The sequence below is a fragment of the Nuphar pumila genome, chromosome 15, assembly GCF_984573655.1.
Source record: "Nuphar pumila chromosome 15, dmNupPumi1.hap1.1, whole genome shotgun sequence".
Taxonomy (NCBI): Eukaryota; Viridiplantae; Streptophyta; class Magnoliopsida; order Nymphaeales; family Nymphaeaceae; genus Nuphar; species Nuphar pumila.
This window is the reverse complement of record NC_143263.1, coordinates 45,708,329-45,726,740: the sequence shown is the minus strand read 5'-3', so window position 1 is coordinate 45,726,740 and position 18,412 is coordinate 45,708,329. Positions and strand designations below refer to the sequence as shown.

At 36.3% G+C, this 18,412-nt stretch overlaps 1 pseudogene; it reads right to left on the bottom strand.

Annotated features, from left to right (window-relative positions):
• Positions 1 to 320: 320 nt before the first annotated feature.
• LOC149815307 (DNA polymerase zeta processivity subunit-like) lies at positions 321 to 17,994 on the bottom strand (annotated as a pseudogene).
• Positions 17,995 to 18,412: the final 418 nt, after the last annotated feature.

Here is an 18,412-nt window from a genome sequence, read left to right as displayed (position 1 = left end):
GTCCAATAGTTGAGTTGGAATATTTGCAGAAAGACCTTAATCTCGTACTTTACTATTTCCATTGACAGCTAAGCATTATGACTAAGAATTTTCGGTAGAAAGAGAAAAATAAGAAAAAAAAAATGATTCTATGTATGCAAAATACCCACTATTATCGGAATATTGATTTTGAAATGCATATATCATATTTCGAAAACAAATATTCAGGATTCATGTTTAATTTGGCTTCATGCTTATAGTGACCAGGTCGGCATTTGCTCACTTGGGGAAAGTTCATTCCTACATATCTGAGCATGGACAGAACACCAACTGACTCAGCTTTATGATTCTGTTGGCTGTGGGTGCTCCAAGTACAGCTGCAAGTTCAAAGGTTCACTATTCATTGACTTGATTGGTGCAATCGTTGGCGGATGTTGCCAGTGCTTAGTGTCCGTTGGGATCCACATCTGGGCTTCCTTGCTATCATTATCGGCACATGGTAAAGAATGAAAGTAGGCTGTAATTTCCCACTGGCAATCTGTTGAGGGAAAAAAAGTTGATATTCAGCCCCACATAAGAACCAGAAGACAGACATGTTACTGTTCAACAAAAACCTTATAAAAATGCAACATTCAGAAAAGGTTTAAGGAAATAGCACCTACCCTCCGGGAGCAGGTTCAGTCAGTGAAAGTTTTATGAGAAAGGACCTCAAAGCAAACTCCATATCTGCTGCTTCTACTTTTGAGTTGAATAACTGGTTCAGAGAGAGCTTGAAAACAAATTTCTCAGCAGGAATATGATCCTTGTTATAAAAAAATAACCACTACCCTCTCCACCAATCCCTAGCCAGAAACATAACACAAAGGGTGTATGTACAATATATCGTGAGATCCTTCACGCTTAGCATCTTACTTTTACAAGAATATTATCATACAATCGACATCCTCAGATTTTCAAATGAAGATAAGAAACAACCAAATAAACGTACAGCCCCACTATACATGGCATAGCTCAAAGGACTGCTATTGAGACTGTGAAGTCTGCGTCCGACACAGGAGAACTTGAACAATTTAGACAAGGAACAGAACAAGACATAACTAGCATGAAAGAGGAAAACTAACACCAAAACAATTAAAATTATGTCCCAAAGGGCATGCAAGCAAAAAGCTTGGTTCATGCCTACAGAAAAAGCCTTCATGATATGAGAAAGCATTACTTTGAACTTTGACTTCAATAACATATTTATAAGACTGGCCCTAATGGGCAGGTCCTATTACACAATAAAAAAAGACAAGAATGCCCCTAAAGGGCATAACCTATATATATATATATATATATATATATATATATATATATATATATATATATTAACACTCTCCCTCAAACTTACGGTGTGATAACCGAAAGTTTGTCTAGTAAAAAGTGAAAGCGAGGTGATGAAAGCGGTGAATAAATCGGCCAAGTGATAGGTGACATAAGGCAAAGTAATAGTCTTCTTAAAAATTCTTCACGAACATAGTGAATCCATTTTAATATGTTTAGTTCTTTTGCGAAAAGTATGGTTGTCAGCTTTGTATATTGCAATCTTGTTGTCATAGCAAAGTTTTGAGAATATATGTCATCGTGTCTTCAAGTAACCATCTCAGCCATATAATCTCCGATGTTGTGGTAGCCAAGGAATGATGTGTATGTCATTAGGATCTCCTCCTTAATCTAAATCAGAGTAAGCAATTAATTCAAGTGAGGAGTAGGATAACATATTCAAATATGGTACGGAATGTTGGGCTGCCAAGAGACATCATATTCAAAATATGAGTGTAGTTGAGTTGCGTATGCTGAGATGGATGTGTGGAAATACAATAAAAGATAAGATTCGGAACGAGGAGATACGTAAGAAGGTAGGCGTTGCACCCATTGAAAATAAGATGAGAGAGAATCGTTTACGGTGGTTTGGACATATTCGACGAAGGCCTAATGATGCTCCAGTTAGAAGGATGGATGGGGAAATATATTAGTTAAAAGAGGTCGGGGTAGGCCTAGGAAGACATGGATGGAGGTGATAGGAAAGGATATGAATGCTTTGAACCTCACCGAGGACATGGCATTGGATAGAAATGAATGGAGGAGAAGGATTCATGTGGAAGACCCAGAATGATTTTCTTTGTTGGTTCATATCGCCGACCCCAATTGTTTTGGGATGAAGGCGTAGTTGTTGTTGTTGTTGTTGTTTGTTGTTGAGTAGGATAACAAAAGACCCTTAGAAACAGAATTTTGTAAATATCTAATGATTTTCATCACAATACTCATGTGAACTGTGGTAGAAGAGTGTTGGAACTGGATTGCAGTATGGACTGCATGAGCTATATCAGGTCGGGTGATAGTCAAATAAGTCAATGCTCCAATCATCTGGTGATACGGAGTGGGATCTTTCAAAGGTGATTCGTCATCTTTCTTCATCTTGTCATTGATTACTTCTGGGGTATCTACCATCTTCTCATCAGTAATCCCTGATCTGTCAATAATTTCAATAACAAACTTGATTTGGGTTAGCAAATATCCTCGTGAAGAATAGGCCACCTCAATTCCTAGGAAGAATCTAAGAAATCCAAGATTAGCCATCTCAAAATGTTCATTAAGAATATTTTTAATATGAAGAACTTCATGTTTGTCTCCACCAGTAATGATCATATCATCGACATAAAGAAGCAAAATAATAATACATGTATCAAACTTATTAATAAACATAATAGTGGTAGTATAACAAGATTTAAATTGAAGTATAATCATTATAGAGCTAAATCTATCATAGCAGACCTTAGGAGCTTGTTTTAACCCATATAAGGTTTTTCTTCAATGAAAAACCTTTCAAGACGGAATCACAAATCCAAGAGGTGAATCCATATAAGTTTCTCATTTAAAAAGGCATTATTTACATTCATTTGATAAATGGCTCAACCTTTGATAGCTGCTACAGTTATGAGAGTCCTAACAGAGGTTATCCTGACTATAGCTGCAAAAGTTTCATCATAATTTATATCATACACTTGGAAATAGCCCATCTATAGTCTACATTTTTTTTTCTTTAGGTAAATCTTTTATCTCCTAGGTAGTGTTATTAAAAACGTGCCTCAAGGCGCAAAAAGCGTGCCTCGCCTCAAGGCGAGGGCCTTTTCGCCTTGAGGCGCACTTAAAAAGCGTAAAACCCTCAAGGCGTACGCTTCATGCGCCTTGAGGCGAGGCGCGCCTCACCGTGAGGCGCGCATTAGAAAATCGGATGGGCCCAAACCCGGAACCGTATGCTCGAAGGTTCGAGAGAACCTGTGTCTTTAAAAAAGACACAGGCACCTCTCTCAAACCTTCTCTCTCCATTGTCCCCTCTCTCGAGCCTTCTCTCTCCACTCTGTCCCCTCTCTCGAACCTTCTCTCTCCACTCTGTCCCCTCTCGTCCCCCGCCACCGGCCACCACCCGTCGTCAGTCATCGCCTCTTCCACCTTCTTCTTTCCTCTGCTGAGAAGGCGTCTGAGACCCGCCGGCCACCACCGTCTTCTTTTCTCTGTTGCGAAGGCGCCAGCGACTCACCACCACCGTCGTCCGTTCCGGCGACCTCGACCGACATCACCGACGCCGCCTTTTCTCTACGTTTTCCGATGACGTCGAAGTCTCCACCACCAGGTAAACCCTCTTCTTTACTTCTTCTCAGTGAGGGGTCGACCGACAGGGGGGCAGAGCCCCCTGTCGTCGCCTCTCGTCGGCAGGGGGTTACCCCCTCCTCTGCTTTTCTCTCTTGGTCGACCGACAGGGGGCGGAGCCCCCTGTCATCGCCTCTCGTAGGCAGGGCCCCTGCCTTTCTTTTGGGATCTACCGACAGGGGGGCGGTGCCCCCTGTCGTCGCCTCTCGTGGGCAGGGGGTTCCCTCCTCTGCTTTTCTCTCTTGGTCAACCGACAGGGGGAGGAGACCCCTGTCGTGGCCAGGGGGCTACCCCGTGCCTTTCTATTGGGGTCGACCAATAGGGGGGCGGTGCCCCCCTGTCATCGCTTCTCGTGGACAGGGGGGTCCCCCCCCCCCCTCTGCTTTTCTCTCTTGGTCGACCGACAGGAGGGCGGAGCCCCTGCTTTTCTCTCTTGGTCGACCGACAGAGGGGCGGAGCCCCCTGTCGTCGCCAAGGGGTTACCCCCTACCTTTCTATTGGGGTCGACCGACAGGGGGGCGGTGCCCCCCTGTCGTCGCTTCTCGTGGGCAGGGGGTACCCCCCCTTTGCTTTTCTCTCTTGGTCAACCGACGGGGGGCGGAGCCCCCTGTCATCGCCAGGGGGTTACCCCCTGCCTTTCTATTGGGGTCGATCGACAGGGAGGCGGAGCCCCCTGTCATCGCCAGGGGGTTACCCCCTGCCTTTCTATTGGGGTCGACCGACAGGGGGGCAGTGCCCCCTGTCGTCGCTTCTCGTGGGCAGGGGGTCCCCCCCCCCCTCTGCTTTTCTCTCTTGGTCGACCAAAAAGGGGGCGGAGCCCCCTGTCGTCGTCAGGGGGTTACCCCCTGCCTTTTTATTGTTTTGCTTGCATTTGCCATCATTTTCTTGTTACATTTTCTTGTTAAGTTTATTTTCAATCTCAGAAATTTTATTTCCTGCATTTAGATTAGAATTTAGTTAATTTATTAATTATCGTTTTTAGATACATTAATACTTGTGAGACTAGTTAAAAAAAACTGCACTACATTAATACTTATGTTGAAGTTTTAGTGTAATACAATATGCTGATTTTTAGATTTCTTTAAAAATCTGACTAAACATGACAAGTTTTGAATGTGGTTTACATTTTTTGCATTTGTTTTCATGTAATGTGGTCAGCAGAATGCATGATGTCAATATATATTTTATTATATGTATTTTTGCAGTTGAACAATGGGAAAAGATGTGGGATGGGATCATGGAGTTAAAGTTTCAAATCCCACTAAAGATCTCAAACTCGTAGGACATGTAATTTGCAATTACTGTCATAAAGAGAGTACAGGAGGCATCTATAGGCTAAAACATCACTTAGCTGGCACAAAACATGGTGTAAGCATGTGCAAAGCGGTTCCACCTGACGTGAAAAGATTTTTTCAGAATCATCTTAAGGATCAGAAGCTAAAGAAAGAAGAGTTAGAACAAAACAAGTTGGATATCGGGAGAAGTGTTTATTTTGGATCATCAACCGGCGATAATGTGAATAAAGAAACTAGTTGATCATGTAGTGATGCAAAAACAAGTACATGTGGTCCTATGGACTGTTTTGTGAACAAAGAAGCACGACAAACCACAATAAACACTGCTTTCAAAAGGAATGAAAGAAAAAATGTATGTCATGTCATTGGTAGATTTTTTTATGTAAACGTCTTATCATTTAATCTTTGTAACAGTCCATATTTTTGTGCAATGGTAGAAGCTTTTGCAAATTATGGGCGAGGGTTCAAATCGCCTTCTTATCATGAGATCGGAACGTGGATTTTGAAGGATGAGGTAGATTGTACTCATGAAATTTTGAAAGAGTTAAAAAAAGAATGGCCAAAGGTTGGTTGCAGTATTATGGCAGATGGTTGGACAGATGGAAAATGAAGAAACTTAATTAATTTTCTTGTGAATAACTCATCTAGGACAGTATTTTTGAAGTCTGTTGACATCAGTGACATGGAAAAAACTGGTGCAAATTTGTGTAAGTTGTTTGAGGAAGTTGTTAAAAAAATTGGTGAAAGTAATGTGGTGCAATTCATTACAGATAATGCACCAAATTATATGGCAGCAGGAAAAACATGTTTTTGGACACCATGTGCAGCGCACTGCTTGGATCTTATGTTAGAAGATATTGAAAAGATATCAATTTTTAAAGATGCAGTGGAAAAGACAAAAAAAATTACAAGATACATTTATAGTCATGCATGGGTATTAAATTTAATGAGAAAATTCACAAAGAAGAAAGAACTTCTGCGTTCAGCCGTCACTCGTTTTGCCACAACATATCTTACACTTCATAGTATTGAATGTTATAAAAAAGAGTTAAAGTCGATGTTCTTATCTTCAAATTTTAGAACATCTAATTACTATAAGAAATCTGATGCTAAGAACATTTCTCGTATTGTTCTTAATGATCATAAGTTTTGGGCTGCCATATCATATGCAATTAAAGCTACACTACCTCTCGTGAAAGTGTTGCGACTCGTTGATGCAGACGAACCTGCTATGGAATTTTTGTATGAGGCAATGGATAGAGCGAAGGAGGAAATTGCTTCAAACCTTGACAATATCGAAAGAAAATATAAACCTATTTGGGATATCATTGATAGACGATGAGACTTACAACTTCATAAGCCTTTGCATGTAGCTGCCTATTATTTAAATCCACATTTTCATTATGTTGACAACTTCAACCCTGATGGAGATGTTATGAGTGGCTTTTATGATTGTGTTGAAAAATTAGTTTCTGATGCAAATATTCGGTTGAAAATTACAATACAAATCGATGCATTTAAAAAGGCAAAAAGCTTGTTTGGCAGAGAGTCGGTTGTTACAACAAGAAAATAAAAAAGTCCTCGTAAGTTTGCAATTATGTTGTTATTTGTCAATATTTTTTTATGTTTTTGTTAATTATGACATTCTTAATGTTTTTATCAATTTTTTATTATTTTATTTGAATGCAGCTGATTGGTGGAGTTCATTTGGGCACGAAAATCCTGAGTTGATGAATTTTGCAATTCGAATTTTAAGTTTGACATGCAGTGCATCGGGCTGTGAGAGGAATTGAAGTACTTTCTCATTCGTTTGTGACTTTGTATTTTATTTTTGAAATACATTTTTATAAGTTTAATTATCTTATATTTGATTATCAATGATTTGAAATTATAAGTGCATACAAAACGAAGGAATAAACTTGAACAAGAGAAGATGAATGCATTGGTTTTTGTAATGTACAATATGAAATTAAGAGAGAGAAATATGAAGAGGAGGGCTACCAAAGACCCTATATGTCTAGATCATATAGACTCAAACGATGAGTGGATTGTGGAGAAGGAAGATCCAGTGTTGCCAAGTGATCCCAATTGGTTGGAGGATTCATGGTTGGATCCGAACTTCGACATAAATGTCATTGAGCATGTGCCTATTGAAAAAGTCACTTCACCTCATGTTTCACAAAGTGGTTCTAGGCAAGACATGTCTTCAAGAGATCGAGGTAAAGTTATATTCCTTTTACCTGGCTATGAATATAAATGTATTTTTTTAATTACATAACATAAATATTTAATACATGATTTTTTATTGAAGGAAAAAGAAAAGCAAAAGAAGTAATTGACGACGTGGATGAAGAAAGTGTAGATGATGAAGAGTCAGTGAATGAAGATGAAGAAAAACCTATTTATATGGATTCTTCAGATGATGATATTGAAGACTTAAATATTGATGATGCCGAGACACAACAAGAGCCTAGGCCCTAATTCATATCATAGAGCTATTGGCCATTTATATGTTTTTTGGGTCTTTCAGTTGTAATTGTGAATGTTAACACTCTCATTTTAAAGAATTCTGGACAAATACATTAACATTTGGTTATTAATGTTAGCATGCATTTTTTAATTATGACATGATGTTGTTAGTGCTAATATGCATTTTGTCGTTAATGTTAGTTTTTTATTGAATGAATGTTCATATTTATGCAATTAGATACTTATATAGATCAAGTTGTTGCATTAATGTTACTTTTACATGTTAATCTCATATTTTTTTCGTATTTATTTGAGATTTTTTATTTCGTGTTTGTTGGCGCTTCATCAATAAAGCATTTCTTATTTATTTATAATTTTAGATAATTTTTATAGTTTTTTTTAAGTTTAAAAAAAAAATAAGTTAAAAAAAATTTAAGGCTTACGCTTTGCGCCTCGCTACGCCTCAACGCTTTTCACAACACTGCTCCCAGGTTTTGTATTTCTCAAGTGCCTTTAATTTTTTATTTATAGTTCCTATCCATTGAGTATACTTTTGGCTTGGTTATAAGTGGTTGGTTCAAGGTAGGACAAGATCTTAGCTAGACAAGCTCTATATTAGGGAGAGAATAATTCATATGATAAAAATCTATCATGAGATTCTGTCAGATCTTCTAAGGTCACTTGATTGTTGTCTTTCTAGGTTGGAATATTTTTCTAGGGCACTAGGTTGCCTATCATTTCCACCCATACTATATTAGATTATTGTGGGTTCAATTAGGTCAAAATTTTCACCATCCTAGATATTGAGTTTTGGTTCTTCATCAAAAATGTCATCAAACACACCTTCATCATTGCTCTTTAGAAACAATTTCTTAGGCACATTTTGATCGAAGAAACTTTCCTTTTCTATGAAGTAAACATTTCTTGAGACATAAAGTTTGTCATTTTTGAAATCATAACATTTAAATCCTTTTTTATTTTCACCATACCTAAGAAATACATATGGTATAATTTTTAGTGAAAGTCGGTCATTTTTGTTGGTAAGAACAAAGCATTTACATCAAAAAATCCTTAACCTTGAATAATCATGAAAGATTTTGAAATTTTTTCAAGGGGAGAGATATTTTGAAGTTTGGTAGAAGGGACTTTATTTATAAGATATATGAATGTTAGGGAGGCTTCGACTCAAAATTCTTTTGGAACATGGTTTGAAATAAAAAGTGTCTTGGTGGTTTCAACTATATGTCTATGTTTTCTGTAATACATATATATTATTTAATATTATTATATTTTTCCTTTTATTATTTTTTTTATTTTTCTTTATTTTCTTTTTAGCATCTAGTTCAATAAAAACTAGATATTTTATCCATTCAAGTTCCTGTTGGAACTTCACTATGCAAATAGTTGTTGGACTCTAGTCCAACAGCTATAATAAGAGTCGTTGGACTAGAGTCCAACGTCTCTTTTGGAGAGCTCAAAATGAGCTCTCCTCTCTCTTCCACTTTTTTGTATATATAGGAGTGAACCCCTTCAATGTAAAGAACTATGCTTCTTAAGCATTTTGTGCATAAATAAAGTATTATTTATTTTTCAAGTGTTCTTCCTTTTATACCCTTTCAAGGGTCATGCTTGTAGTGTCTCCAATAGACACTTATTTATGAGTTATTCGTGCATTTGTTGAAGACTACCATTTCATTACATGGTATCAGAGCTACGGAATCTTTAGATCTTGAAGTGCTTCTGCATTGATTTTCGTGCCACATTTACAAAAGGTGTTTCATCACCTTGTTCTTGGCTCAAGAAGATTTGTTTGAAGAAAGGCGAACTTGTGCTACAAAAAAATTGGTTTTGTATCCTCTCTCTTATTCCCTTGTCTACTCTTTTTTTTTCTTTTTTTTATCTCTCTGCTCCTGTCTATTCCTCTCTTACCCTTGTAAAAGATGGATGACAATGATAAGATCACCATCATTCCTATGAAGCTAAATGATACTAACTATGTAATGTGTGCTTCGATTATAAAGCATCACATTTGGAGAAAAGGTTTATGGGGTATAGTGGATGGTTCTGAATCGGAACCTAAACTATCTCTTACCAAGAAAGAGGGTGATAGAGAGGTTCCTCTAACAGAGGAAGAGAAGAGTAAGGCGTTAGCCACTCATGAAAAAAAATGGAAAGAGTGGAGGATAGGGCGTGCAAAAATTATGTCATGGCTCATCAATAGAATGGACATTAAAAAATGCTCTAGTCTAGTTAAGTTTGAGCATGCCGATAAGGCTTGGGAATACCTCAAAAACATGTATTCCCTTAAGATATTGCACATGTGTGCAATTTACAAGACAAAGTTCATACAATGACTCAGAAAAATAAAACTATTCGAGAATATTACAATGAGTTGTCCGAACTTTTGGAAGAGTTGGCTCTTCTTGAACCCAAATGGCATTGTGCCGAAGATATCGAGCTTCGCCAAAAGCAACTCGATATGGAACATTTCTATCAATTTGTGAATGGTCTAAGGCCGGAGTTTGAATCCACCAAATCGGTCCTTTTACATCATGAAAAAATTTCTTCTATTGTTGATACTATAAAAGAGCTCACTATGGAGGAAAATAGACTTAGAAAAAGTACTCCAAAAGTTGATGATGACTCTGTTTTAGTTGTATTTAGATCGAGAAATCATACTCGTACTTACAAGCCGCCTCATTTTGGAAGGCAAAACGGTGACTTTGATAAAAGAAAAGTCATTTGTCATCATTGTCATGAACCAGGGCACTATAGGTCTCAATGTCCAAAGTTAAAAAGAAGAGAAGAAAAAAGAGTTGCATATGTTGAATCCGAGTCAAAAGATCAAGATGCACCTGTATCTATGGCTCAACTGATGGAAATCCTTCAACCTCTTCTCAAAGGGGTATCCTCCTTAACCGAAGCCTCAACTAGAGCAGCAGTTGCATCTTGCTCCGGTCCAAGTAACTTTCCTTGGCTTTTAGATTCTGGTGTTTCTTTTCACATGAGCCCAAATGTTAATAGTCTATCCGAATGTCTTAAAAATAACTTAAGTGTGTCAAAGGTTTTTACAGCCGATGGCACATCTCTTGAAGTAAAAGGAATAGGATGTTTTGAAAATGTTCAAAAAAAAATTTATCTCAGAAGTTAGATATATCCTTAAACTTAATTTGAATCTCTTATCTGTCTCGTAAATATCTGACTATGGATGTAATATCTCCTTCTCTTCTCATGGTTGTTGGGTACAGGATCGCCAATCAGAGAAGCTGATTGGGGAAGGTCATAGAGAAGGAGGACTATATTACATGAACTTTTTGGAATTACCCAAGAATGCATTTTGTTATAATGTTCAAAAAATAGAATTAGATTTATGGCACAAAAGACTTGGCCATCCTCATATGTCTAAAATTCATTATTTTCCAAGTTTGAAAAAATTTTGTAATTCTGAAAATTTTTCTTGTAAAGATTGCATTCTTGGCAAAATGAAAAGGTTATCATTCTTAGTAGAACTTTTGTTTCTCACGACCACTTGAGTTAATACATTCAGATGTTTGGGGCCTCGCATCAGTTGTTTTCAAAGATGGTTATACATATTATGTCATTTTTGTTGATGACTTTTCTAGACATACTTGGATTTATTTTCTTAAACATAAATCTGAAGTCTTTGCTAACTTCCAAATATTTCATAAAATGGTTAAAAATAAGTTTCAAAATGATATTGTCGTTTTTCGCACTGATTCAGGGGGAGAGTTTATGTCCAAAGAATTCAAAGACTATCTCAATTTATATGGTATTACGCATCAAAGATCATGTCCACACACTCCAAAATAGAATGACCTAGCCGAACGCAAACATCGGCACATTATGGAAACTACTAGGACCTTGCTAATTGCAAATCAGGTTCCAAAAGTTTTTGGGCTGAAGCGGTCCTAACTGCCACCAACCTCATCAATAGGATGTCAACTTCCTCATTAAAGAATACAACTCCAATATAAAAGCTTGTTAATTTAACTCCATATTATTCTAGATTAAGAGTCTTTGGATGCAAATGTTTTGTTTTCACCAATAAAAATGACAAACTCTCTCCTTGTGCAATCCCATGTGCTTTTTTAGGATATGCTGATAATAAAAAAGGCTACATGTGTTTCGCCTATCTCCTTTATATCAACTACATTGACCCATGTCCAAAATGACAAATTATATGTGTCAAGACATGTATCCTTTTTGGAAAAAGAAAGCTTCTTTGAATTTGAAAAATCCAAGGATATCACTGAATACTCGTTTTTAATTGATCCAACTTCAAAATCCAATGAATGTGATGTTGGATGTGACCTTGACAATGATCAAAGTCCTATTGTTGTTGAAAATGATGATAATGAAGAGCAAATCCATAGGGATGTTAGTCTACAATATTCAAGACATAGAGAGCAAAATCTTCCAATGTGCATTACAAAAATACTCCGAAGTTCCACCCAGAAGAACGTCTAAAATCTCTAGACTTCCAGAAAAATTTGTGTCTTACGAATCTTTTTCAGCCACATATAGGGCAGTCATTACATTAATACAATCATATGTTGAACCATCATCCTATTCTCAAGCCAAAAATCATATAGAATGGATAGAAGCCATGAAAATAGAACTGGATGCACTAGAAAAAGTCAACACTTGGACGATCCAAGATATCCCTCCAGATAAGAAACCTATAAGTTGTAGGTGGGTATACAAAGTCAAAATCAAAAGTGATGGGACTCTGAAAAGATATAAGGCTTGTTTAGTGGCAAAAGGATATGCTCAAGAGTATGGCATCAATTATGAAGAAACATTTGCTCCTGTGGCCCGTATGACCACTGTTAGAACTTTAATAGCCTTGGCCTCCATTAGAACATGGCATATCTTTCAATTGGATGTCAAAAATGCTTTCCTTAATAGAAATCTCGTTAAAGAAGTATACATGAAAGCCCTACTTGGTATTAGTATCCCTAAGGTAAAGCTCTTCGTCTAGAAAAAGCTTTTTATGGTCTTAAACAGACTCTAAAAGCCTGGTATGACCGATTTAGTCATGTTATGCTTGATATTGGCTTTCAACCTTGTTTAACTGACACTGCTTTGTTTGTTAAGAAATCTGATGCAGACATCATTCTTCTTATTCTCTATGTGGATGATATGATCATCACCGGAGGTGACAAACAGGGAGTTGCAAATATCAAATCTCTTCTTAAAACTCACTTTTAAATGATTGACTTAGGTTTATTAAGATATTTTTTAGGCAGTGAAGTTGCTTGTTCCTCTTGGGGGTATTTGATATCTCAATCTAAATTTACTCTTGATATTGTTTCCATATCTAGAATTACAGATGATAAGAAAGTGGACACTCCAGAAGTTGTCAATGTTAAAATGAAAATTGATGATGGGGAACTTCTTGATGATCCTAATCCTTACAGACAGCTTATTGGAGTTCTTTCTTATCTTTTCATTACTAGGCCAGATATAGCTAATGCGGTTCATACAGTCAGTCAGTTTCAGCATGCTCCCACCTCTATGCATATAAGAGCAGTTTTGCGTATTATTAGATACTTAAAATCCTCTCTTTCACGAGGACTCTTCTCGCCTGCTTCATCTTCATTAAATTTAATTGCATATACTGATGTTGACTGGGGAGATGATCCTAATAATAAGCACTCAACTACTGGTTTTTGTGTGTTCTTAGGTGAAGCCTTAATTTTATGAAGGTGCAAGAAGCAGCAGAAGGTCTCTCTTTCCTCCACCGAAGCTGAATACAGAGTCATGACAACCACCACTATGGAGGTTGTTTGGCTCAGACGATTGCTAGCGGATATGGGAGCTGAAGCAACGCAAGCTTCAAAGATGTGTTGTGACAACAAAAGTGCGATCTACATTGCAAGCAAACGGACATTCCATGAACGCACTAAACACATTGAGATGGATTGTCACTATGTCAGAGAAGAATACTTACATGGAACCATTGATCTGCCATATGTTATATCAGAATATCAATTAGCAGACTTCTTCACCAAGCCTCTCGCTGCTCCCAGATTTCACTTCCTATTAGACACTTTCGCTCATTGTACCGTAAGTTTGAGGGGGGGTGTTAAAATGTAAACTGTAATACATATATATTATTTAATATTATTATATTTTCTTTTTATTATTTTTTTTATTTTCCTTTATTTTCTTTTTTAGCATCGAGTTCAATAGAAACTAGGTAACTTGACTGTGCAAATAGTTGTTGGATTGTAGTCCAACAACTATAATAATAGTTGTTGGACTAGAGTCCAACGTCTCTTTTGGAGAGCTCAAAATGAGCTCTCCTCTCTCTTCCACTTTTTTTTATATATAGGGGTGAACCCCTTCAATGTAAAGAACTATGCTTCTTAAGCATTTTGTGCATGAATAAAGTATTATTTATTTTTCAAGTGATCTTCCTTTTATACCCTTTCAAGGGTCATGCTTGTAGTGTCTCCAATAGATACTTGTTTGTGAGTTATTCGTGCATTTGTTGAACACCACCATTTCATTACAGAACCCACACAAAAAAGTAAGTTTTAATAAGAATCATGCTTATTATAAGCAATTCTTTAAAATGAGTTCACGTGTACATCAATCAAGAGATAAATGTAATAAGGCATATCATATGCAAGGAATCCAATGATTCTAAAAATAATGTAAATGATATCGAACAATACTATTTAGATTTTAGCTCACAACATGATTATGAGACAATTAATATCATTAAAGAGAGTCAAATAAAAGACCTAGTCCAAAGAGGGAAAAAAACTCATGCAATAATTAAGGCCACATATCTTATACAAAAGACATGTTTACAACCAAATAAATGCAAGTGATAGGATTTATATAAAATTTTACATCTTAAGCATGTAATGAGTCAAAGGTTTTAAACATGAACACGCATGTCTATCAAGGATGATATATAAATTGTATTTGACGATTATCATATATATATATATATATATATGTGTGTGTGTGTGTGTGTGTGTGAAATGCAAGTTTATATTTTGTAAAATAATACATCATTATCAAATCATTAAGATAAGAATATGATTGACGAAACATCTAGAATTAATAATTCATGATTACACACACACACACACTATATATATATATATATATATATATATATATATATATATATATATATATATTAGAGTTATTTTCGAAAAGGCTTCAAGATTCAAACATGATACATATATCTAGTTTTCTTAAAACAAGTTCAATGATGGTTACAATACTATTTTAGAATTTTCAAAAAACATACATTTCGTTTTTATTTTAATCATGCACAATATATATATACAATGGTAAAGAAAAAAAAGTATTTTCTCATGCGTAATGCATGGGCTAAATACTTGAAAAGTGTAAGAATACATGACAAGTAATTCCAAGTAGAAGGAAAAGAGATAAGAGATAACAAACACTTCACCAAAGGATAGAGAAAGAAAAGAGGTAACAAATACTTCACCATTTTTTTAAATTTTTTTTAATATTACGCTTCCTGATGCACCGAAGGACTAGCTTGATTATAACCGAGCTCTGATACCATGTAAGAAAGTATGCGAAAATGTATAATAAGAATGCTTAATGCATTCACACAGTCCAATAATGGACAAGCACAAATCTACAATGGGGAATAAAGGCTTAAAAAGACTTGCTATACAAGAGAGGGGAACCCTCTATTTATACAAAAAGGAGAACAAGTGGGAGCCATTGGGGGCTCCCATATATGGTCGTTGGAGCCCCCAACAGTCATATTTATAACCGTTGGGGGTCCAACTACTACATGCGGGACCCCCAATGCATTGATAAAAAACATTTAAAAAGGAAAAGATAAAAAATTAAATAGAGAAAATATTTTATTTAATGAAAATAGTTGTTTCTAAAACAACTATGTGAAATGACTAAAATACCCCTATCAGGTATTTCACATATATATATATATATATATATATATATATATATATGTGTGTGTGTGTGTGTACATATATTTTAACAGGTGAGAGAACCCATATTTATACACAAAAAAGGAGAAGAGGGAGTGACCTTGGGGAGCTACCAATTAGAGTCGTTGGGAGCTCCCAACAACTCTATGGTCTAAAAGACCATAGAGCCCCTCAAGGAATTCTCCAATTACAAAAGTAAAAAGAAAATAAATAAAAGAAGAAAAATATTGTTTTTAATAAACAGTATTTATTACATGTGAAAAGACAGAAATTCCCTATAGGGCATTTAACTATTACAATATCAAAAAATAAATGTATATATATGTATAAGTATATACATACATATACACATATATTTTAACATCTGATACCATGTAATGAAACAAGAAAAAATGCACAAATAAATGTCTCTAAGGGTTACAAGAATACACAAATGTCTCTAAGGGTTACAAGAATACACAAGTGTGCACAAGTACAACAAGCCACTTATGGGCAAGCTACAAACTCACAAACACAAGCCACCAAAGGTCTACACAATGTAAAAAATAAATATTTGTATTTATCACTAAATGCTTGAGAAAAACATAAATAATACTATGGGAGAGATCCCATATGTACAGAATGGGAGAGCAAGAGGCTAGTCCAACGACTAGAAGGCCATAAATAAAATAAAATAAAATAATATTTACAAAACTGCCCCTAATGGGCAGGTCTTATTACACAATAAAAAAAGACAAAAATGCCCCTAAATGGCATAACCTATTACATGCATGACATAAAAATAAAAAAATACATATATATATGTACCAATACATATACACATAATGTGTATATATATATACATATCTATCATACAAATTAACATGTATGCCTCATATGATTCTTTTGTATGACTGTACTTTTATCCCCCAAAAAAAGAATTACTGTTCTTTCAAAATTTTCAGGCTTATGTTTTCATTTTCTTTTAAGATGACAATGATTATAAAGGGGCTATAATACTGAAGTTGTTCCACAATGCACACTGGAATTTCAGTGATATCTCTTATCCCTTCCGAGTTCAAACCAGAGTTACCGGAAGCGCCTAGCCTAGTGGGAAAGTGCACTTCCCCGAAGCGCATTTCGGAACCGCGAAACGTTGCGCTTCCGAAACGCGCTGGGAAGTGCCAAATTTTTTTGGGAAGCGCACTTCCCAATTATAGGAAACGTGTTTCCCATTTATGGGAAGTGCGCTTCCCCCCTTTTTCCATTTTTTTTTGTATTTTTATTTTTATTTTTATTTTATTTTTTCTTTTTTCGCTTCCTCCTAGCTTCCGGTTCGCTTCCTAGGTCGCTTCCGGTTCGCTTCCAAGACGATTCTTGATTCGCTTTTAAGTCATCCCACGCTTCTCACTTCCTAAAATTTTGAAAGTGCCTCGCTTCCCACTCCCGCTTCCTCGACTGACAACCATGGTTCAAACGAGAATCTGCCATAACTCGACACTCACCAAATCTTGTGATGGTCACTTTTATGGAAAACTAGAAAGGATATAATACTGAAGTTGTTCCACCAAGCACACAGGAACTTCAGCAATATCTCTTATCCCTTCCAAGTTCAAATGAGCACCTGCCAGAACTCAGTCATCAAATCATGTGACGATTATTTTTACCAGAATTCGACAGCCAGCAAACCTCTGGCAGACCTTACATTACCAATGCTCCTATTACGAATATCAAAGACAAGGCAAATTTATGATACATGATTTCAACTTTATATGCCAAAAATCATATAGAGCTGATAATACCAGAGCACATAAACAACCCACTATGTACTCCAAAGACATAAAGAACCTATTCTACATCTTTCAATTTTACATACCTATGATCAATATACAGAATTTAGAACAGCTAACACCTGAGCTCCATGAGGCAAAAAATATCTCTGCTTGGGCATTCGTATATTGTGAGTTTGCATCTTTGTCTTACACATAAATGGTGAGAGAAAGAGAGAGAGAAGTTGATGAGTCAATCTCCAAATCTTATAAAGATGGTATCAATAAATAAGAAAACATTTTAAAAGCAAAACACTGACCTAAGAAGCAAAACATAATCAGTATGATGATGTTAATATACGAAAAGAGAATTTTTCACTCAAAGTAGCTGAAAAGCACCTTGCATAGAAAAGGCTGTAGGCATGACACTAAAGAATGGATGTAATCACGAAGTTGAGGATGGTGAGCCCTCTGCACAACAATGTTCATGTAACGACGCCTCTCATATGCACCTGCATAAAAAATGCTGCAAGCTTAAGCTGGTTTCCATGAAAATGTTACATAGGAAAAAGGATGATATGATGTGAGAAAAATAATACCAGAAGGATAAATCCCTTTAAGAAAGACAATGGAGTTGATAGCAACGTCTAAAAATTTGACTAGGATTTGTGTGATCTCACCTGAAAAATGAGTTCCAGCTATCAATCCATAGTTCATCAAGAAGAAAGAAGAAAACATCAAGAAGAATGAAGTGGAAAGAACAGACCTTGCTGAGACTGGTTTTTATGGTCCATTATAAAGGATGTTATGATTCAAAAAATCCAGCCAAGTTGAACTATTTCTATCTTTATCTGTAATGCCCATAACAACAGTCAAAAAGATACAATCATAAAAAAAAATAGTAACTGTGGAAACCTGTTTTCCCCTTTTTTCTATTTCTAGAAGAAACAGAGACAAACAATTCCCTAACTGGAAAACACACAGAAGAACAGATTGACATATGGGCCAGGCAGGTAGGTAGAGATTGTGTCAACAAAACTGCACAAAAAAACAACCACTCCCCTTATGGTGAGGGAACTCCCCCAAAAGAGTGTGCTCCAACTGGTTCCCAGTCACCTCAAGGAAGGAAAGCAGAAGAAAGGAACCTACCTCGCCATGGCCAATGATCAACAAAGTGTTCTTTCCATCCAATACACTAGTGTGTAATGCTGATCCACACACACACAAATGCAAACTTCATATATAGTGACCTCTT